General features: G+C 37.6%; 1 pseudogene; it reads left to right on the forward strand.

The window, feature by feature from the left end:
• The first annotated feature begins 15,637 nt into the window (after nt 1-15,637).
• LOC145270020 (5S ribosomal RNA) lies at nt 15,638-15,754 on the forward strand (annotated as a pseudogene).
• The last annotated feature ends 8,111 nt before the right edge of the window (nt 15,755-23,865 follow it).

Here is a 23,865-nt window from a genome sequence, read left to right on the forward strand (position 1 = left end):
AGTTATCAATTTATAAGACCAAGGTGAAGCGAGGTGCTCGCTGGGCAAAGCAACAAACAGCTCACTTAAAATTAATTTTTCAAACATATTAATAAGAAAACAAATATTTAGAAAAATTAATTAAAAACAAATAATCAGACTTGGCTTGTTATAAGAGGTGTAAATTTATTTGCCCTGGTGTATCACACTCGTGTTTATTTTGAGTCCGAAAAAAAAGAAGAAATCCTTCCCGACTGGTCAAATGTTTTTGGCGTTAAGTTGGAAAGAAACGATAAATTAATTTTCTTTAGAAAAGCTGTTCGGGTAAGGAGCAGAGTGAATAGATAAGAAGAATGTTTTTCTTTTTTTGTGTGGTTTCACCATTGGAAATGGCACAGGGTGTGTCACGCACGAGCGACAGAGCGTGGCAGTAATGCGTCCTACTCCTCTGGTGTTCGCGAGCAAAAAGAGCGAGAGACTCCTCGAATTTAGCGCCACGGCTTTTTTTTGTCTTTTTTTGGAGCCCTCCGGAAACGGTGAATGTTCAATGTCACTGTCAAAATTAGTTCCGGGGTAGACGCTACAAAGGTTTCGTGCGTCACAATTTTATTAAAATCAAGGTATCCACGGTACCATTAAGGGTAAATTTAACAGGATCGCCGATTGATAAAAAGATTTCACCAATCCACATTCTTACATATAAAAAAAAATTATGAAATCCAGAAAATAACAACACTCGACAAAGAATACGAAATCTCTGTATCAACATAAAACAAATAACATTTATTTATGTGTTAGCAATATTAGTTTGTAGCGGTTTCACTTTATGAAGGCTCTTCATAGATTAAACCAAATTTGTTCAGTGAATCTTAGTTCAATGTCAATAGCGACTTTCAAACGATAGGTGTGTCAGAAATTTCGTGAAAAAATATTGAATAATTCCACCCCTGTCTTTCCAAACTTATAACTCCTCGAAAAATGTAATTCAAGCCCTAATTTTTTTTCAATTAAAGGAGCAAGGACCAAGGTTTCATTTAAAAAAAACAAAAAAATGTGGTTTGTTAAAAAAAAAGGTTTTAAACTTCGGACTTTACAGGTAAATTTCTAAAAAAACACTACTTTTTTTTGTTTTAAATTTGAATATATTATTTATTGACCTTTTCTCTTCAATTTGTGATATATAACACTTTGGTGAGTAAATTAATTATTTACTTTTTAATAGACATTTCAAAATGGGAGGCGTGAAATCATTCGACCCCCTGTCTTTCCCAGCTTATAACTACTCGAAAAATGTAATTCAAGCCCTAATTTTTTTTTCAATTAAAGGAGCAAGGACCAAAGTTTCATTTTTTAAAAAAATAACAAAAGAAAAAACAACAACATGGTTTAAAAAAAAAAAGGTTTTAAACTTCGGACTTTACAGGTAAATTTCTAAAAAACACTACTTTTTTTTTAATTTGAATATATTATTTATTGATCTTTTATCTTTAATTTGTGATATATAAAACTTTGGTGAGTAAATTAATTATTTACTTTTTAATAGACATTTGAAAATGGGGGGAGGGCGTGAATTAAAAAAAAAAAACGTTTGTCTAAAATATTATATTCAGTTTATTGAAAAGAGAATAAAATTTCACATTGACCCTGAAAATATCGTAAAAATAGAATCAATAGAAAAATTTTGATAGATTTTTAAAGTTTAAAAATTGAAAACTACTGAGCTCGTAAAATCAATTAATTCCATTACTGTTTAAAAAAAAAAACAATAATAATATTTCTATTACTTTTAAAACAACTTTAATAGTTTATTTTGGAAGTATAATCCATAAAGAAAATAAATAACCCACTTTTAAAATAGAAATTACGAGTTTTTTTTTTTTATATTTTATTCGCAGTTTCGTGTTAGGGGGTGTCAAAAATTCCTACAAAAATTCTGATACACCTACTCAAGCGATGTTCAGATTTATGTGTTTGGTTTGATAATTATTTGTGAATCTTCCTCTATATTTGGTTGGTCGTATAAAATTTACCAAAAGAAATTATTTTTACAAAATTTTACAACCCTGTTGAAATAATAAAAAAACATTTAAAAAGACAAAAAAAAATGGTAACGCATTCATTAAAAATATTTGATGCTTTTATCATTTTGTAAGTATTGATTGATATTAAACTTAAGTACTTTTGTTTCCCATCATGAATAAAGATAGATTACATATATATCTATATAATTATAAAATGACCTTGTAACAATGTATGTAACCCACTTTCCGGTTTACGACATCCAGTTGCGCATGCGCGCATGACCTACGCACTTAAATATTAACGTTATTATTTCGAAATTATTATTTAACATGGGAAGAGTGGGGTTAAACGTAATAACAGAAATGAACGACGTAAAAAAAAAAAAAAGCAGACAGTATTAACAATTGTTTATTTGGATAATTTAAACGCAAAAAAAAAAAAAAAAGAAAAAAGAACAATTGGGACGCTGAAATATTAACGTTATTATTTTGAAATTGTTATTTAACATGGGAAGAGTGGTGTTTAAAATAAGTTAAACGTAATACAGAAATGAACGATGTAAAAAAAAAAAAAAAAAAAAAAGCAGATATATCAAAATTTGAATTTAACTATAATAAGTATTATGGCATCTGTTCGGTGCATATTTACCTATAAATATGGCCAACCACTTATAATTCAGTAACTGTAATTTTTTTTTCAAAAATAATCAATTATAATAAACAGAACGACTCATAGAAATCTATCTATATTCTTTTTTTCATTTTAATATACTTTCATAGAAATGTTTCTGAAAAAAAAAATTATTTTCTTTATGTCACAAGTGTCACGCTCACACATGAATTCCATAGCTACTATAACATACTGACCCAACGGGTCACGGGTAGTCTAGTATTATGATATATTTGTTTTCGCATAATATTCAGACTGTACATTTTTCGTTTTTTTATTATTATTTTTTTTTTTTTAAGATATGATATTTCCGTAATATTAAAAACTTCCACCATGCCCGTTATTTTAAACAGCAGGTCTATATTTACTGATTTGCATTTTTGATTGTTTTTGAAAAAAAAAAAAACAAAAACAAAAAAAAACCCTACAATTAGTTCACTTTTATAGATATACTAGCATTTCAGCCCGGCGTTGCCCGGGTGTTTGGAGGTGTATGCTGAGCAAAAAAAAAAAAAAAAAAAAAGCGGTTAATTTTTTTAACTTTGACCCCTATTATGACCCCTTAAAATTTATTGTTTTGGGCCCAAATAAAGTTATTACGTTAGATCCATGTCCAAGGAACCTATATCTAAAACGTCAAGTTTTTAGACCTAAAATTGTCGGAGGAGTTTTGTAGAGTTTTCAAAGGTCAAATCGTTGAACTTTGACCCCTTAACAGCGAAATCTCTGGCCAAAAACCGATCACATAGATTTTCCCAAATCTTAGTACTCTGTATATCAAATTTCGAGTCTGTAGACTAAAGATTGACCGAGTTATTGCGTTGGTAAATGCACACAGACACACAGACACACAGATACACAGACATGTTCACTTTTATAGATATGCTAGTATGGGTGCTCAGCGTTGCCCGGGTGTTTGGAGGTGTATGCTGAGCAAAAAAAAAAAAATTTTTTAAACTTTGACCCCTATTATGACCCCTTAACATTTATTCTTTTGGGCTCAAATCAAGTTATTAAGTTAGACCCATATCCAAGGAACCTATATCTAAAATTTCAAGTGTTTAGACCCAAACTTGTCGAGGGAGTTTGGTAGAGATTTGGGAAAATCCCCAAATCTTAGTACCCTGTATATCGAATTTCGAGTCTGTAGACTAAAAATTGACAGAGTTATTGCGTAGGGAAATATACACAGACAGACAGACAGATACACAGACACTTTCACTTTTATAGATATACTAGCATTTCAGCCCGGCGTTGCCCAGGTGTTTGGCTCCCAAAGTATGGAAATAAAAAATGAAAAAAAAAAAACCCTTGTTTTTGATATAGATGTACACAAGAATACTTTGATAAGTATGTTTCAACTTAAATAGGGATGGTATAATAAAATTGTGGGGTCTGCGTTCGCGCCTGTACTCCATGGAAATATGGCACAAACTTTAACAAAGACTTTACATATCTATTTGCGTAAGTATATTTTGATAATTATGTTTCAGTTTGAAGAAATATGGTATAATAAAATTATTGGGTGTTTGTTCGCGCCTGACCTCCATAGAATGTAAATATGCTATAAAGTTTAACAAGGTTTTTTAAAAGGGGCGAGGGTCCACAATAACACCTTAACTTTAATCTTAATTCACGTTAGCTTTTATTTATTTTTTGGAGTTGAATCATATTGTGTCGTGCCCCTCCTTCAAATTCTCCATTTCAAAGTCGCTGCCATTTTGATTTTTCTTTAAACCGGTTCGTGAATTAAAAAAAAAAAAATTTTTTTTACAAACTACTTAAAAATACAAACCAATGAACTTTTCTACCATAAAAGTAACTTTTATTGACTATGGTAACATGTATTTCTTGTATATTTATATTATATATATATAACATTTTCTCTTTGTAAGGAAACATTTTGTTGGTCACTCTTGGCTACGAATGGAAACAAATTTTTGAGTATTAAAACCTATCTCTTTACAACCGCCTCCTTTTCATAACCTATCATATTTTCATCAATCACAGTCCATTTTTTGTAGGTTGTTTTTGAACCTAGTCAACGACACGTACTTCTGCTAGTATATATATATATATATATATATATATATATATATATATATATATATATATATATATATATATATATATATATATATATTTTGAGGTTGCTATATTCCAAAGGTAGGGTAACCAGTGAAATATAACAAGGTTTATACAAGAGTGCTCAATACAGCAGTAGAGCAAGTTACATTTTAAATTTGTCTTCACATAAGCAGTAGTTTGTTGCTACACAGTTATGAGCATGTTTCGGTCTGCTAATATTTACTAACTAGAGACCTCATCAGGCAACAACCCTTATTTTTGAAAACGAAATTCTAAATGAAGAACGAAAATTAATCCTCAGCAAAAGAAGGCTTTTTTTTTAACAGGTCATAAGGGTGAAGATTCAGCTTCGCGGAGAACAGGGTTGAATTGGGTGCGAATTTGTTAGTTTATTTATTCTCGTATTTGTTTATTTAATTATTTATCTGTGTCTTTATTCATTTTCGTGTTGGTGTAGGGGTCAGGGTTTGTGGGTTGAGGGGATTGAGTTCCAAATCAAGAGCTATACAGATGTTATCTTCAACAAGTGAGAGGCTCCTTTGTCTGTAGTTCACCGCCTGTCCAAGACTTTCAAGGTCAGTGTGTCATAAAATTCACTTTTTTAAAGTTTATTTTAATTTAATATACTTATATCTGAGAAGAGGTTAGGAATTCATCCAGGTCTGTTGAATGTTGTTTGGGCTTCCAGTGAACGGTTGAAGGGAGGGAAGGGGGGTTAGAGGCGTAAAAAAGAGAAAGGAAGGAAGGTGGTAGGGGGAGATGGAATGGGGAATAAGGAAGAGGGAATAAGAAAAGGAGAAGAGAAGGTGGCATCATTTAATAGCTTTGTTTTATCTTACTTAAACAAAATCGGTTTCTTTTGGACCTCCCTAATATTAATTTCTATTTCGTTTGTTCATTTAATGTTGATTTATTAATTTGTGTATTAGTAAATTTATTAAAGACTTTTCATAATGATGGTAATTGCAAAACTCAGGATATATGTCATTTTTAAACTTATGATGGTTAAATTTAGTCTTTTTTAAAAAAAATTTTATGTATGGTTTTACTCAGGAAAAGTCTGATTTTGGATTTTGTGAATATTGGACTTGAGGAGGTTAGGATGTGTAGGTGTTCAACTGTCGGATATTGCATATGGATCGTGTTGGAGTTGAATTTATTGGGAGCAATTTGCAAGTGAGAGAGCAGATGCGATTTGTAATGTCTGCAATTTATGGAGGTTTCTTGTTTCTTATTTATTAATTAGATTTTGTGATAAATAGTTTTTCATTTAAGCAAAGAAGGCAAGGTGAATTTAGTGACTGGCAAGTTTTTGCTTTTTTTAGGATGTGCCAGTCAACAATAGGTGTCAAATTTTTACTCGTTAGATCATTGTAGTATGTAGCTAATGATGTTTTATCTCTGTAATTTGGGTTTAGGAAAGAGATTTTGTGGCCTGTGTATCTCTGTTTAAAGGTATTACCAGTTTTCCCGATGTAGGATTTGCAAGTGGTGGGGTCTTCCCTAATATTAGCTTGATAAATTACACAGGTTGTGAGACATTTTTCCTTAATGGGGCATTTGGATGTATTAATACAGTTGCACGTTTTTGTTACCCTGTTTCCTAACTTGTGTCGTTGCTTAAAATTTTATTATTATGGTTTTTTATTATCTTTTCTAAGTTATTACCGCAACTGTAGCTCGGTTTGATAGTGTTTTTGTTGAATATTTTGTGGAGTATCTTGCTGGGGGGGGGGATATATATATATTAGCAAAAGTACACATCGCTGACTGGGTTTAAAAACAGCCTCCAGAAAATGGACTCTGATTTATGAAAGTATGATAGGTTATAAAAAGGAAGGGTTGTAAAGAGATAGCTTCAAATTTGGGGGTATCAAAACCAAAGCAAAATATAATGAAAGTAAAAATAAAATAGATAAACCCCATAATTTATTATACCATACCTATTCACACTGAAACACTTATCACAATATTCTGTGGATCTATATTAAAAATCTTGTTAAACTTTGTGACATATTTCCATTCTATGGAGGTCATGTGCGATTGAACACCCCATAATTTTATTATACCATATTTCTTCAAACTGAAACATAATTATCAAAGTATATTTACGCAGATAGATATGAAAAGTCTTTATTAAAGGTTGTGCCTATTTCCATTCTATGGAGGCCAGGCGCGAACACAGACCCCACAATTTTATTATACCATCCCTATTTAATTAAAACAAACTTATCAAAGTATTTTTATTTACATCTATATCAAAAACACTTGTAAACGTTTTTTTTTAATTTTTAAATTTTTTATTTCCATACTTTGTGGACCAGGCGCGTACGCAGACCCCACAATTTTAATGAATCAGCATTATGCCAGATCAAACATACCCATTCCTGTGTCTCAATACATCTTCTATCATTATATGTAATCAGTTTTTTAAAATAATCAACCATATAGGAGCCTATTCGTGACCAGACACACACATACACACACACACACACACACACATTCAGCTTGTGTCTATTTCCATTCTATGGAGGCCAGGCGCGAACGCAGACCCCCACAATTTTAATGAAGCACCGTTCTGCAGGATCAAACATACCCATTCCTGTGTCTCGATAATCTTCTATCATTATATGTAATCAGTTTTTTAAAATACTCAACCATATAGGACCCTATTCGTGACCACACACACACACACACACACACACACACACACACACACAGAGGAACCTATATCTAAAATTTCAAGTGTTTAGACCAAAACTTGTCGGAGGAGTTTGGTAGAGTTCTCAAAGGTCAAATCGTTGAACTTTGGCCCCTTAACAGCAAAATTTCTGGACGAAAACCGATCACAAAGATTTTCCCAAATCTCAGTACCCTATATATCAAATTTCGAGTCTGTAGACTGAAAATTAACAGAGTTATTGCATAGGAAAATGTACACGGACACACACAGACACGTTTACTTTTATATTTATAATAGATTAATTTTATTTAGTTTAAAGGGTAATGATACTATGATTGTCTTCAAACTGGAAAAATTATGAAGTTCAATAGTTAAAACTACCACTGAGAATTTTTACATTTCATAAACTTACCTTGATTATTATCCATAGTGCTTGAAAAACAGTGTTTATGACAACAAACGAAATCCTCCACTCTCTGAGACAGATGGCAGCATACTGAATGTAAGCAATGGACAGTTGCAATCTGGAGGTATCTGGCATCTACCCAGATACTGAACTAATACGTACAAGGCGTATTTGAATCAATTCCCACTTTATTTATGCCATTACACTCATTTATTTATGATTGAACGAATTAGTTCAAATAGGTCATAAAGGGTTAATTGCCTTCTTAAAAATTAATTTTAATGTTTATAAAGTATGTACATTAAAAATGGATAGAGACAGCTCTGATCTGTTGCTAACAATTTTGCGTGTGGTTAATTAAATGGAGACTACGATGGTATGACGTCATAATATTAGCAGAAAAATACGAGTTGTTAAGAGGAAAAATAATTGTTATCGATAATTATGTGTAAAAAGAGTGTAATGTTATATTAGGAATAAGCGTGTGGTGGCGAGAAGGAACCAGACAAACAAGTAAGGTGATGGACTAGAGCTTGGTTAATTATGGACTCAAATATTTTGGCAAAAAGTGATTGTTGGTCGAGTCCAAGCCATGCTGGACGGAAACTCCCGAGGATCCGGATCCAATTCTGCAAGAGTACCATGTTTTAAACATTTTCGCCTTTTTTTTTTTTCACTTTTTGGAGTGAATTGTTGTACTAAGAATATAAGAAACATGCATTATCTCTTTTTATTAGATTTTTACATTACACCAAATTGAGCCACAGCAACGCGTGGCAGGGTACAGCCAGTTATCTATATAGTAGAACTCCGGGATAGGTTTTTTCTTTTTTCAAGTTACGCTGTGGGATACAATGTTTTTCCAGCCCCTGCTATCAGTATTTGCCCCGCCTTGCGGTGTTATTTATAATGTTATTTGATTATATATATGTGTATTATATGTTATTTATAATGTTATTTGATTATATACATGTGTATTATATGTTATTTATAATGTTATTTGATTATATACATGTGTATTATATGTTATTTATAATGTTATTTGATTATATACATGTGTATTATATGTTATTTATAATGTTATTTGATTATATACATGTGTATTATATGTTATTTATAATGTTATTTGATTATATACATGTGTATTATATGTTATTTATAATGTTATTTGATTATATACATGTGTATTATATATTATTTATAATGTTACTTGATTATATACATGTGTATTATATATTATTTATAATGTTATTTGATTATATACATGTGTATTATATGTTATTTATAATGTTATTTGATTATATACATGTGTATTATATATTATTTATAATGTTATTTGATTATATACATGTGTATTATATGTTATTTATAATGTTATTTGATTATATACATGTGTATTATATATTATTTATAATGTTATTTGATTATATACATGTGTATTATATGTTATTTATAATGTTATTTGATTATATATATGTGTATTATATGTTATTTATAATGTTATTTGATTATATACATGTGTATTATATGTTATTTATAATGTTATTTGATTATATACATGTGTATTATATATTATTTATAATGTTATTTGATTATATACATGTGTATTATATGTTATTTATAATGTTATTTGATTATATACATGTGTATTATATGTTATTTATAATGTTATTTGATTATATACATGTGTATTATATATTATTTATAATGTTATTTGATTATATATATGTGTATTATATGTTATTTATAATGTTATTTGATTATATATATGTGTATTATATGTTATTTATAATGTTATTTGATTATATACATGTGTATTATATATTATTTATAATGTTATTTGATTATATACATGTGTATTATATACTGTACTGTATTCTGTTCCTATTTACAATGTCTCCCCACAGGACAGAGTTAGACACCAGGGTCGTTTTTTTAATGTGGAGGAAAGGAACAAAAATAAAAATTGTCTTATACGTGAAGGATTTCTCCTCCACCGACAGAGAACAAGAAATTGAAGTGCAGCATCTGAAGAACAGATACTACACTTTGATATTTTTATTTATTTGCTTCCCCACTGAGCAAATTAGGCAGGAGGCCGTTTTTTAATGTGGAGATAGGGGGAAAGGGGAGGGAAAGGGGGGGGGGGATCCAGCTCCCGAGAGGTGGGAAGTGGGAGCTGGATTAGAAACTGTTGTCATGAAGGGTTGCCCCTTCAGTGACCAAGGTCAGATATGTGGGGTTACACCCACATATGGTCTTTGCTAGTCATAGCTTTGCAGCATCTGTCGGAACAGATGGTATTTATTTGCTCCCCCACCGAGCAAATTAGGCACAAGGCCAATTTTTAATGTGAGGAGTGAAGGGAGGGGGAAGGGAAAAAGGGGACCAGCTCCCGAGAGGTGGGAAATGAGAGCTGGTTAAAGGTCAGGCATGTGGTGTTGCCCCCACATCTGGTCTTTGCTAGTCATAGCTTGCAGCATCTGAAGAACAGATGGTATTTATTTGCTCCCCCACCGAGCAAATTAGGCACAAGGCCGATTTTTAATGTGAGGAGTGAAGGGAGGGGGAAGGGAAAAAGGGGACCAGCTCCCGAGAGGTGGGAAGTGGGAGCTGGTTAAAGGTCAGGCATGTGGGGTTGCCCCCACATCTGGTCTTTGCTAGTCATAGCTAGTCATAGCTTGCAGTATCTGTCGGAACAGATGGTATTTATTTGCTCCCCCACCGAGCAAATTAGGCACAAGGCCGATTTTTAATGTGAGGAGTGAAGGGATGGGGAATGGAAAAAGGGGACCAGCTCCCGAGGGGTGGGAAATGGGAGCTGGTTAAAGGTCAGGCATGTGGGGTTGCCCCCACATCTGGTCTTTGCTAGTCATAGCTAGTCATAGCTAGTCATAGCTTGCAGCATCTACCGGAACAGATGGTATTTATTTTCTCCCCCACCGAGCAAATTAGGCACAAGGCCGATTTTTAATGTGAGGAGTGAAGGGAGGGGGAAGGGAAAAAGGGGACCAGCTCCCGAGAGGTGGGAAGTGGGAGCTGGTTAATGGTCAGGCATGTGGGGTTGCCCCCACATCTGGTCTTTGCTAGTCATAGCTAGTCATAGCTTGCAGTATCTGCCGGAACAGATGGTATTTATTTGCTCCCCCACCGAGCAAATTAGGCACAAGGCCGATTTTTAATGTGAGGAGTGAAGGGAGGGGGAAGGGGAAAAGGGGACCAGCTCCTGAGAGGTGGGAAATGGGAGCTGGTTAAAGGTCAGGCATGTGGGGTTGCCCCCACATCTGGTCTTTGCTAGTCATAGCTAGTCCTGGCAAGTCATAGCTTGCAGTATCTGCCGGAAAAGATGGTATTTATTTGCTCCCCCACTGAGCAAATTAGGCACAAGGCCGTTTTTAATGTGAGGTAAAAACCAGCTCCCCTAAAAGTAGGCAAAAAGGGGGCACTCTGGTTACCAAAAATAATAATTGTCCCAGTATAGAGGGTTTCCCCTCCATTGACTGGTACAAATAATCTTAAGTGCAGCATCTGCCGGAACAGATGGTGTTTATTTGCTCCCCCACCGAGCAAATTAGGCACAAGGCCGATTTTTAATGTGAGGAGTGAAGGGAGGGGGAAGGGAAAAAAGGGACCAGTTCCCAAGAGGTGGGAAATGGGAGCTGGTTAAAGGTCAGGCATGTGGGGCTGCCCCCACATCTGGTCTTTGCTAGTCATAGCTAGTCATAGCTTGCAGCATCTGCCGGAACAGATGGTATTTATTTGCTCCCCCACCGAGCAAATTAGGCACAAGGCCGATTTTTAATGTGAGGAGTGAAGGGAGGGGGAAGGGAAAAAGGGGACCAGCTCCCGAGAGGTGGGAAATGGGAGCTGGTTAAAGGTCAGGCATGTGGGGTTGCCCCCACATCTGGTCTTTGCTAGTCATAGCTAGTCATAGCTTGCAGTATCTGCCGGAACAGATGGTATTTATTTGCTCCCCCACCGAGCAAATTAGGCACAAGGCCGATTTTTAAAGTGAGGAGTGAAGGGGAAAAGGGGACCAGCTCCCGAGAGGTGGGAAATGGGAGCTGGTTAATGGTCAGGCATGTGGGGTTGCCCCCACATCTGGTCTTTGCTAGTCATAGCTTGCAGCATCTGCCGGAACAGATGGTATTTATTTGCTCCCCCACTGAGCAAATTAGGCACAAGGCCGTTTTTAATGTGAGGTAAAAACCAGCTCCCCCAAAAGTAGGCAAAAAGGGGGCACTCTGGTTACCAAAAATAATAATTGTCCCAGTATAGAGGGTTTCCCCTCCATTGATTGGTACAAATTATCTTAAGTGCAGTATCTGCCTGAACAGATGGTATTTATTTGCTCCCCCACCGAGCAAATTAGGCACAAGGCCGATTTTTAATGTGAGGAGTGAAGGGAGGGGGAAGGGAAAAAGGGGACCAGCTCCCGAGAGGTGGGAAATGGGAGCTGGTTAAAGGTCAGGCATGTGGGGTTGCCCCCACATCTGGTCTTTGCTAGTCATAGCTAGTCATAGCTTGCAGTATCTGCCGGAACAGATGGTATTTATTTGCTCCCCCACCGAGCAAATTAGGCACAAGGCCGATTTTTAAAGTGAGGAGTGAAGGGAGGGGGAAGGGGAAAAGGGGACCAGCTCCCGAGAGGTGGGAAATGGGAGCTGGTTAAAGGTCAGGCATGTGGGGTTGCCCCCACATCTGGTCTTTGCTAGTCATAGCTAGTCATAGCTTGCAGTATCTGCTGGAACAGATGGTATTTATTTGCTCCCCCACCGAGCAAATTAGGCACAAGGCCGATTTTTAATGTGAGGAGTAAAGGGAGGGGGAAGGGAAAAAGGGGACCAGCTCCCGAGAGGTGGGAAATGGGAGCTGGTTAAAGGTCAGGCATGTGGGGTTGCCCCCACATCTGGTCTTTGCTAGTCATAGCTAGTCATAGCTTGCAGTATCTGCCGGAACAGATGGTATTTATTTTCTCCCCCACCGAGCAAATTAGGCACAAGGCCGATTTTTAAAGTGAGGAGTGAAGGGAGGGGGAAGGGGAAAAGGGGATCAGCTCCCGAGAGGTGGGAAATGGGAGCTGGTTAATGGTCAGGCATGTGGGGTTGCCCCCACATCTGGTCTTTGCTAGTCATAGGTTGCAGCATCTGCCGGAACAGATGGTATTTATTTGCTCCCCCACTGAGCAAATTAGGCACAAGGCCGTTTTTAATGTGAGGTAAAAACCAGCTCCCCTAAAAGTAGGCAAAAAGGGCGCACTCTGGTTACCAAAAATAATAATTGTCCCAGTATAGAGGGTTTCCCCTCCATTGACTGGTACAAATTATCTTAAGTGCAGCATCTGCCTGAACAGATGGTATTTATTTGCTCCCCCACTGAGCAAATTAGGCACAAGGCCGTTTTTAATGTGAGGTAAAAACCAGCTCCCCTAAAAGTAGGCAAAAAGGGGGCACTCTGGTTACCAAAAATAATAATTGTCCCAGTATAGAGGGTTTCCCCTCCATTGACTGGTACAAATTATCTTAAGTGTAGTATCTGCCGGAACAGATGGTATTTATTTGCTCCCCCACCGAGCAAATTAGGCACAAGGCCGATTTTTAATGTGAGGAGTGAAGGGAGGGGGAAGGGAAAAAGGGGACCAGCTCCCGAGAGGTGGGAAATAGGAGCTGGTTAAAGGTCAGGCATGCGGGGTTGCCCCCACATCTGGTCTTTGCTAGTCATAGCTAGTTCTAGCTAGTCATAGCTTGCAGTATCTGCCGGAACAGATGGTATTTATTTGCTCCCCCACTGAGCAAATTAGGCACAAGGCCGTTTTTAATGTGGGGTAAAAACCAGCTCCCCTTAAAGTAGGCAAAAAGGGGGCACACTCTGGTTACCAAAAATAATAATTGTCCCAGTATAGAGGGCTTCCCCTCCATTGACTGGTACAAACCATCTTAAGTGCAGCATCTGCCGGAACAGATGGTATTTATTTGCTCCCCCACTGAGCAAATTAGGCACAAGGCCGATTTTAATGTGAGGTAAAAACCAGCTCCCCTAAAAGTAGGCAAAAAGGGGGCACTCTGGTTACCAAAAATAATAATTGTCCCAGTATAGAGGGTTTTTATTTAAATGCTGCCCACATCAGCATTATGTGGCACAAGGCCGGAAAGTGGGAACCCCGCAGGCTCCCCTAAAGGAGGGGCACTCCTGCAATTTTAAAAATTGCCTGAGAAACCCCGTCGGCATTCCCCGGTCGGGGCGCCTCAGGCAGCAAGCAATAAACTTGCCCCACCGGAAAGCCCGGTGGCAAGGCCTGGGAGGGTGGACCTCCTAGGTATTACCCAGGCGGTTCCCAGTATAGAGGGTTTCCCCTCCATTGACTGGTACAAATTATCTTAAGTGCAGCATCTGCCGGAACAGATACTACACTTTGATCTTGACCCAAAGGACATTTGTTACTAATTTTTAATATTGCTTAGGCCCTGCCATATGGCAATTTCACCTTATAATCCTGTTATATTAGGAATAAGCGAGAAGGAACCAGACAAACAATATGGGTTTAAATTTTAAATGATTGATTTCTCAGTCGTTTATTTTAAAAAAAACAAAACAAATTTAATGAAAGCAAAAACAAACTAAAGTGTTCAAAGTTCGTAAGGATGTGAGAATGTTCAGAAGATTTTTGGCATAAAGTTAATGTTTGTAATTTCTTAGGAGAGAAAAGTCGGGTGCGAATAGGAAACATGATGAAATAAGAAATGTGAATGTTAATTCTCGCTGTTGGTGCTTCCATGTGGAAAAGTTGATGAATGATGCGCGCGAAAGTGATTTTTTAACGTCGGGAAAAGAAATCCGACGGAGCCAATGATTACCCCATGCTTGTTGACTGACTGTGACTCTGGGCTCGACTGACTGGTTTGGGCGCGTTTTCCCCCTTTTTATAGTGGACAGATAGGCTCCAGGGAGGGCTGTTAGGGAAAATATTTTTATATTCTCTTTCCTTGCTATGTGATTGGCTGAAAACACAACATCTCTATGCTTCCAACGGCGTCAGCGGAAACAAGACGAGTTCTAGCTTTTACGAAAATTTCGTGGGTGTATACAGCAACTGTAACGCGCCACTGAAACGTTCAACGATGTATTCGCTGCTCCTGCTAATTTTGTTGTTTTCTCGTAAAGAAAGCTTCACAAATTTTAAAAAAAATTTTCTTTTTAAATTTTTTTTTTTTAATTAAAAAAAAATTTTTTTTTTTTTATTACATTTTCACCCCAAACAAGGCACATCGCCACTTTGATGTAGGGGGCTACTATCAGAGACATAAGCTACAGGGGTACTATGTAGGGAGTTGGGCAGCAAGATGTTGGTTCACGTTACACTTGAACATCTGCATGTCAGTACAGTTGGGGAAGCAGGATCCTGGTAGGGAGTTCCAAAGTCTAGCGGTTCTGGGGAAGAAACTACTGGAGTAGAAGGCTCTCTTACATCTAGGGATCTCCACTGTGAAGGGGCGGGATTTAGCTGCTTGTCGGGTTTGTTGGGAGTATTTACGTCGAGGGGGTACAAATGAGATCTTGTATGCACTTCGTAACAGTAAGCACTCACAGCTAAATCAACTTGCCCTTAAAATGCGGTTGGAGAGATGGATGCCAAAGGATTAGGATTTTTGCAGGGGTATTCTGTCTGATTTATCAATTCTAATGTGACAGTTTTGACAACTCGATCTTTTATGTCTCACCGACATTTGTTTAAGCGTTATATGAAGACTATTTCCCTTCACGTAATAATAATACACTATGTAGTGTGCATTATATACGGCACAATCACGTTGACACACCGGTTCTCGCCAGATCGCCGAAGCTAAGCAACGTTGAGCCTGGCCAGTACCAGATGGGTGACCATTTAGGAAGGCTAGGCGCTGTATGTACCTTCTGGGAAGGTTAGGCGTGGGGCCAGCACCCTCACCCTGAAAAAAGAACTCCTTGCTACAAAAGCATCTGCAAAAAGTTGTAGATGGCCTATGCCCCTTCAGGGGCTCAAGGGCTACAAATGGGTGTAGTGTGCATTGGACAAAATTTGATTGAACGGCTGCTATGTTGTGGGTTGTTTTAAACTCTTCGAAGGTATGAAATTATAAAATTAGAAGTGAGGCATAAGTTGTTCAGGGTAGATATCAATGCTTTGAAGTGAGGTGTCGCAGAGGTGTTACTGCAATATTGTTGTTAGCTTTTTTAAATTTTAATATTCAAATTCAGTTCACTCCCCCTTCCATTAATAATAATGTTACTATTTAGAAAGCTATTCTTAACATGAAAAATCAAGTCCTTGCTAATCCAATAATTTACTAAATACGAGGGACATTTTTGTGTTATAACTTATTTCCTTTGAAAAATTAGTACCGAGTCTTTTTTAAAAAATTTTTTTTACATGGAGTTCACCACTTATCAAGGCCCAATGGCCACTCAGGGATAAGGGTTATTGTGTGTACAGTAATCAGAGGGATAGTGTAGCAATAGTATTGGAGAATTGGTAAGGTGTCATTACTTAGGGGGGGGCGCGGTTCATCAAGAATTTGTTTGTGTTGGACTTGAAGACATCCAGGTTGAAGTCGGGAGGGAAACAGACAAGCGGAACAGAGTTCCACAGGCGTGCAGTTCTAAGAAAGAAGCTTTGTTCATGGTATCTACGTTTTGAGTTAGGCACAGATAGGGAGTGGGGAAAATTATTGACGGTGATTTCAGCTAGTCGAGTGTTTTTTGAGAAAGATTGGCGAGGGGGGGGACCAAAGAATGGAGCTCAGACGAGCATCTGCCATGGAAATAACGATAGAACAATGACAGGCTCGCTACGTCTCTTCTGTGGGAGAGAGGTTGCAGGGTAGAGAAAAGGGCATCCCCCCACCAAGCCAAGGAGTCTATTTTGTACTCTGTCAAGGCAAGATAGGCTGTTTTTTGCAGCCCCCGCCCAGATGTGGTAGCAGTACTCCATCTTTGGATGTACTTGGCTCTTATGTAGATAGAGAATTGCATCATTAGTGAGATATCTTCTGGAGCGGTAGAAGGATCCCACCATTTTCCCAGCGACCTTACTCACAGACTTGATGTATGTGTTCCATTTAAGATCAGGTGTAAAGGTCAAACCCAGGAGCTTATCAAATCCTGGGGCCTCCCTTAGACGAGAGCCATCCATTTCAATTGATGCCAAATGGGGATCAGAGCGTTTATGATGTAGAGATAGGAGCTTGGTCTTAGATGCATTAAAAGTAACCAGCCACCTCTTTCCCCACTGTACCACACGCTCAAGATCAGAGGAGAGAGAATCAGAGAGAACATCATCATTTACAGCCTTTGATGTGTTGCCATAGATGGTCGTATCATCAGCATAGATGTCAACGAAAGATTTTAGTATGTGTTTTGGGAGATCATTGATGTAGATCAGGAAGAGAGTTGGGCCCAGGATGGACCCCTGAGGGACTCCAGCATTAATACTGTGGGCCTCTGATTTCTGCCCATCAACAACTACTCTTATGAGCCTATCTGAGAGAAATGACTTAATGATAGAGAAAACATTTCCAGTTATACCGTAGCTGGAAATCTTGTGTAGTAGGCCTTTATGCCAAACCTTATCGAAGGCCTTTGATATGTCGAGAGCAATTGCCCTAGAAATGAAGCCTTTGTCGAGAGATTCGCTAATCCTATGAGATATAACCGTTAGCACATCTGCTGTAGACTACTTCTCTATTTATTGTGGATTCCCGCAACTTACTCATGAGACACAGGAGACTTATTGGTCTGTACTGAGAGGGGGATGACTTATCACCTGAATTCTTAAATACAGGGCATACTGATGAAGTTTTCCAGGGTGTTGGAAAGCACTTCTCCTTAAGGCAACGCTTAAACAGTTTGGAAAGTGTGGGGGCAAGTTCTGGTTGTAATTTTTTTAACACTATAATTGAAATACCGTCGGGATCAGTTGCTTTACTGGAGTCAAGGTTCTTGATTAGCTTGGCAACCTCACGCACAGATATTTGTATGTTGCATAGCGTGTTGTCTGTTATAGGAGGGAATATGGGGAGTTGATGGTCTTCGTCAAACAGGGTAGAATTTGCTGCAAAGTTTATGGCAAATAGTTTGGCCTTGTCGGATACTGTCGAGATGACCTCTGGTCCATTGATAATGGTTGGGATAGAGCGCACGTTTCTGTTCAAGATCCTATTTGCTATTTGCCAGAACTGGTGGGAACCAAGCCGCTGCTCAGCTACTTTGGACTTAACGGATTGCGCATATAGTTCTCTTCCATTTTTTATTACTCTTTTACAATGGTTGCTGGCGGTTCTGAAAGCAGCTTTAGTTTCAGTGAATCTATTACGTTGGTAGCTATGGAAAAAGTGATTTCTGTGTGCGATGGCAGCAGCACATTCGGGGGAGAACCATGGCTGGCTGTTAGGTTTTTGTTGGAATTTTTTGGATGGTATGAATTGGCCTATGCCTACAAGTAACCATTCGGTCAGGTCTGATACTATAGAGGACACATCCTTTTTAAACATGGAATGGAGAGGGAGATCAGATATGAATGTACGGAAGCTATCCCAGTCAGCCATAGAGTATCGGTATACAGTACGGTGGAGTGGTACGTCTGTAGATTTATTATATTTCATTTTTATCTTAATTGATATGACGCAGTGGTCGGAGGATCCCAGAGGAGATAGAACGGAACATGAGCATAGCTCAGGGGAAGTGGATAGAAAAAGGTCTAGGAGGCTTGCGAACTGACCGGTACTATCGGGCACACGGGTGGGCTCGCGGACAATCTGAGTGAGGTCATAGGCAATGGCAAAGTCATGACAGAACCTCTCCTCCTCATCAGTCTTATTTGAGTGGATCAGCCATTCCACATTATGGACATTGAAGCCACCGCAAATGTGAATGTTAGCCGAGGGATGAGCAGACAGGATATGGTCAATTTTTTCTGATATACTCTTAAAGACAGTAACTCCACTGTTGTGGGGGCAATAGAGGGCAAATATAAATGCGGTGGTGTAAGCAAGTGCAACCCGGAAGCACATATAAGGTAGATTAGGGTCTTCTCTGGAGATGTCCCTGCCACATGGGAAGCCATCTTTAATGTAGGCACATATTCCATGCCCGTGGCGATCTTGGGGGTCAGATTTAGATGTTAGGATAGAGTATCTTTTAATTATGAACTCATCTAGGGAGGTGGTCGGCCCTATTCCAGTTTTGCTTAGAAAGAATATGTCAGGTTTCGTCTCCTGTAATTGGGTTTCAACCTCTGGAAGGTTAGAACATAGACCCCTGATGTTGGAGAAGGAGATATGGTAGTAGGGGTCTACGTAGGAGGATGGGGTTCTAGGTTTATTCGTGTTTTCTTTTTTGAGATATTTCATGTTGAGGATTTTGGGGTTTGTGGAACAGGTCAGCATACTTGGTTAGAGCAGAACAGAGAGGGGAAGTAAGAGAGGAAAGACAGGAAATTTTTTTTTTTTGTAGCACATGATAAGGTAAAGCCGTAACTACCCACTAGTATGGCATCGAGAGGCCCCACCAGAGACTACTGCATGGTCCAGAATCCATTCACCAAATGGCAATACAGCAGCCCCAGTACTTTGCACCTGCTGATAGGACAGCCTCCTTAGTGGTTATTCCAAGGTTCGGGTCCCTGACTATCAGGTAGTTAACGTCAGCCCAGATGAAAACGTTTACCTCCAGCACCCTTACTAGTGACATGGCCGCAAGGATAGACATAGAGACAGAAAATTTCCGACATCTCAGACTACTGTTCACGAAGTACTACCAACCTGGGAAGCAGCTTTTTCTTCATCCTTTGTCAGAAACATCACTCATTAGAAATGAGGACTGAGGGACAAAAAAGGAGAAGCGAGAGTTACTGGAGCTGCCGATAACACATCCACCGCATTATCTACTCTCCGTTAAAAAAAACAAACAAACGAAAAAAACGGTAAGAGGGACTTATTTATATCTACTTAGTATAAGTCCTTTGCTCATTCCCAGCTTAGAATAGAATTTGACGATAGTCTCCCCTCCCATGTTAAAAGAAAAAAAATAGCTGACTTAAAACAGTCATCTGGTAAGTCTCTATAATCGCTAAGAGATCAAAAATCAAAGAAAATACATGGGGGTGGGGGAATGGTCACCCGTGGATTTGTAAGTATTTTACGATTATATAAGTTTGTAGGGGATTTGGTCAACATTTACCGATGCCTGGTATCACAGCTGTGGCATGAGCGCAGATAAATGTTTCCCAACCTCTCTTACTAATAAAAAATATTAAAGAAAACAGCACAAAAGAAGAACAACTTTTTTTTAACAATTTGAAATACTTACTGGCAGGTCGGACTGTGAAAAAGTAAGAAGGAACAGAAAGTTCTTTTTGAGATTGTCGTCGGTCGGTCAGTACCGTGTCGTCCCCAGCTAATAGCAGTTGAGGCCATCGATGCTAAAACAAGATGTCCGGTGAACAGGGGAGGAGAGAGGAATAGGTGTTGTTAAGCTGAAGATCCGGTTCTGACTGACCGACGTTCCCTCAAGACTTTTTAGGGAGCAGATGAATCAATGCACGCTGTTAGCTGATAGGTCTGCTACACATGATACATCACGTCCTGTCGGCATTCGGATACTTCCAGTGCGAACTGACCGGTCAACCAAGTTTGATACATGTTACAACATGACCTTTTCTGCATCTGCATGCTTGCTCAACTTATTGTTTCCCACAATTCAATCTGTTATTTACTCTGCTAGATAGATAGACTGATAGATAGACTGATAGATAGATAGATAGATAGATAGATAAATGCTTTCTCTTGGACACCTAAGAATAAACTCGCTACACTTTCAACAAGTCATGTGACCTCATTGTGACAACATCCTCACTAAATTACGAAAATTATATTTGATTAAAAATTATTAATAAAAGTCAATGCTCATTTTATAGATCGGTTTATTTTACTCCCAGACATCTCATCTCCTGCAGCATGGAGTGAAATTGACAATCTTGAACTCGTGTCATTTCTCTGCATCCATTTGGAGACCATCGCCCTCTTGTGGGGAGACTTGTTTCATCCATCTTGCTTCTTTGGTGTCTCAAAAACCAACCCCAACTATGCTCATTCAAACCAAAACATGTGACATGTTTAGCAGTCACAGAAAACTATTTTCTCTCGTGAATCAATGCCCTTCTCTGAGTTCTTCGGCCACAGGCTGACCTATCAGCTAACAGAACACATTGATTCATCTGCTCCCTAAAAAGTCTTGAGGGAACATCGGTCAACCAGTACTGTGTCATCCCTAGCTAATAGCAGTTGTCTCCAGTGGAGGCCGTCAATGCTAAAGTGAGATGTCTGGTGGACCGGGGACGAGAGAGGATAGGTGTTGTCTGGTTCTGACTGACCGACGTTCCCTCAAGACTTTTTAGGGAGCAGATGAATCAATGCACCTTGTTAGCTGATAGGTTAGCCTGTGGCCAAAGAACTCAGAGGGGGTCATTGATTCACGAGAGAAAATAGTTCTTTGTGATTGCTACAGTCCCTTTTATACGCTTTGACTAGCTTTATTCAGTGTTTTCGTTGAGCGCCGATTAGATAAAAAGTAGACACCCTGTCACCTGGTACTGTCTTGAAATACGTCCGCGCAAAGAGGATGAGTTTTAGTTTTTATGCCCACAGAATTTGTGTGGGTGCGTACAGCAAATGTGTGCGTAGCTGAAACGTTATTTATCCATTTATTTGTCGGTACAAGTTTTAGCGTCGCAAATTAACCTTTCAACTTGGTACCATGATGATGATACAAGAGCCATGATAAATCTTCCTTTTATCTTGTCCTAAGCTCAAATCTAAAAATTCTCCACATTAAATTGTCTCAAAATAGACAGTGAAAAGTCCATACACAGGGGGACATAACTCGAATGAATATTTAAGATTACTTGTTCATGGCAATCAATATTTTAGGTACTTGTACAGTCTAATCAAGACATTCAAAAATGAAAATATCGAAAAAAAGTTTAAATTGTACGTATCCGTTATGGAACAAAGTTCTCCGAAAAAAAAAATTTTCACTTAATTTCATCTAGTAGATTTTATTTTACAGCGAAAAAACAATTTGTCATGATACCGAGCAAAAGCTTCGATTTTTAGGAAGAAAAGTTAGTTATTAAAGATGGGGAGGGAGTGTCGGCACTTTAACTGGAGTTATCTCCCTGTGGCGTGTTCAACAAATTTCATAATGGCTGACTTCAACACGCTCTCATAAAAACGTGTTTTTCTGCTGTAAAATAAAAACCACTCGATCAAATTAAATTAAATTTTTTTCGGATATCTTCAGTCCGAAACAGATACGTACAATATAATTGCGAGTTTGTCTCTGATGTATCGTTATTTTCATGGAAAGTGTTCGACTGAGCTTCAGTCTATGGTCCCCCCCCCCTCGCCAAACTTTCAAAAGAAACACTCGTCTAGCTGAAAACACTATCAATAATTCCCCCCCCCCACTCTTTATCTGTGCCTAAACCTAAACGTAGATTCCATGAACAAAGCTAAAGCTTCTTTCTTAGAAGTGCACGCCTGCGGAATTGTCTTCCATTTTCCTGCTTTCCGGCTGACTACAATATGGTTGTCTTCAAGTCCAACGTAAACAAGTTCTTGATGAGCCGTTCAATATAAGTTAACAAATCTACCGAATTTTCATTACTAATGATTACTATATTGTCCAATTTCTACCGTACACTCTTTAACCCTTATCCTCGAGTGGCCTCTTGGCCTTGATAATGTGGTGATGCCTGTGTAAAAAAAAACAAACCCCCCCTTTTTTCTTCGATATTTTCATTTTTTAATGTCTTGATTAAACTGTACAAGTACCATATTTTAGCCTCATAGCGATAGTTTTTTTTTATTTTTTATTTTTTTCTATTTACTAAAAACACAATAGCAGTTGTTCTAATCAATGAATTTTCGTAATGTTTGGATATCTTACTATTTTCGCCAATGACAATTAAGTACGTAAAAACGACATATTAAAAAAATACGATATGCCGACCCCATCTTAACAAGTGAGCGTTGAAATGTTTAAATAAAATGTTTTGCTTAATAAAAGGCGCAATTATTTCTTAATTAAAAAAAATGTAGTCGAAAAAAAAACAAAAAAAAACAACTCTTCCAAGTTGCGCTCTTCTTAGCGTCCCAACTTTTCGTATAAAATAAAATGCACGAAACTGTAAGTAAAACGCAGTTATCTCCCTCAGACGAACGACAAATCATACACAAAGCATAATTTTGGGAGGGCGTGTAAATTGATTTCAATATACAAAGTAAAGTAACTCTTTAGTTTTGATAACAGAGTTATTTCCCTTGATTTACAAAAGCAAAAAGGGTTTTGGCAAATAGGAGAGTTTGAATTACTTACCTTGATTTATGACAGAAAAGGGTACTTGTACAGTTTAATCAAGACATTAAAAAAATGAAAATGAAAATATCGAAAAAAGGTTATATTGTACGTATTCGTTATGGAACGAAGTTCTCGGAAAAAAAAAATCACTTAATTTCATCAAGTAGTTTTTTTTTTATCAAAATTTTTTTTTTTTTTACAGCGAAGAAGTTCTACTGTCAAGAACAGATTAAAGGAATTTAATTTGCGAGGATATGTTGCAAGATGCTAGCCAATGATTTCTGTAAAGAAGAGAAAGTATCGTCTGGACTTCGTCAGATGCAATAAAGATCATGGGTAATCTCCAAAAATACCGTTAGGGCTTACAACATGGCCGCCAGAAGAGTCAACAAAAAACTGCGAATAAAATATATAAAACTCGTAATTTCTGTTTTTAAAGTGGGTTGTCAATTTCTTTATGAAATATACTTCCAAAATAACCTATTACAGTCGTTTAAAACATAATAGAAGTATTATTTTTTATTTTTTAAAAACAATGTTTACAAAATGTCTACGCACGTTCGTAGACATTTTGTAAACATTGTTTTTATGTTATCAATTGACTTTAAAAACAGACATTTTATGT

The sequence above is a fragment of the Euprymna scolopes genome, chromosome 45 (assembly GCF_053919585.1).
Source record: "Euprymna scolopes isolate OS-2025 chromosome 45, ASM5391958v1, whole genome shotgun sequence".
NCBI lineage: Eukaryota > Metazoa > Mollusca > Cephalopoda > Sepiida > Sepiolidae > Euprymna > Euprymna scolopes.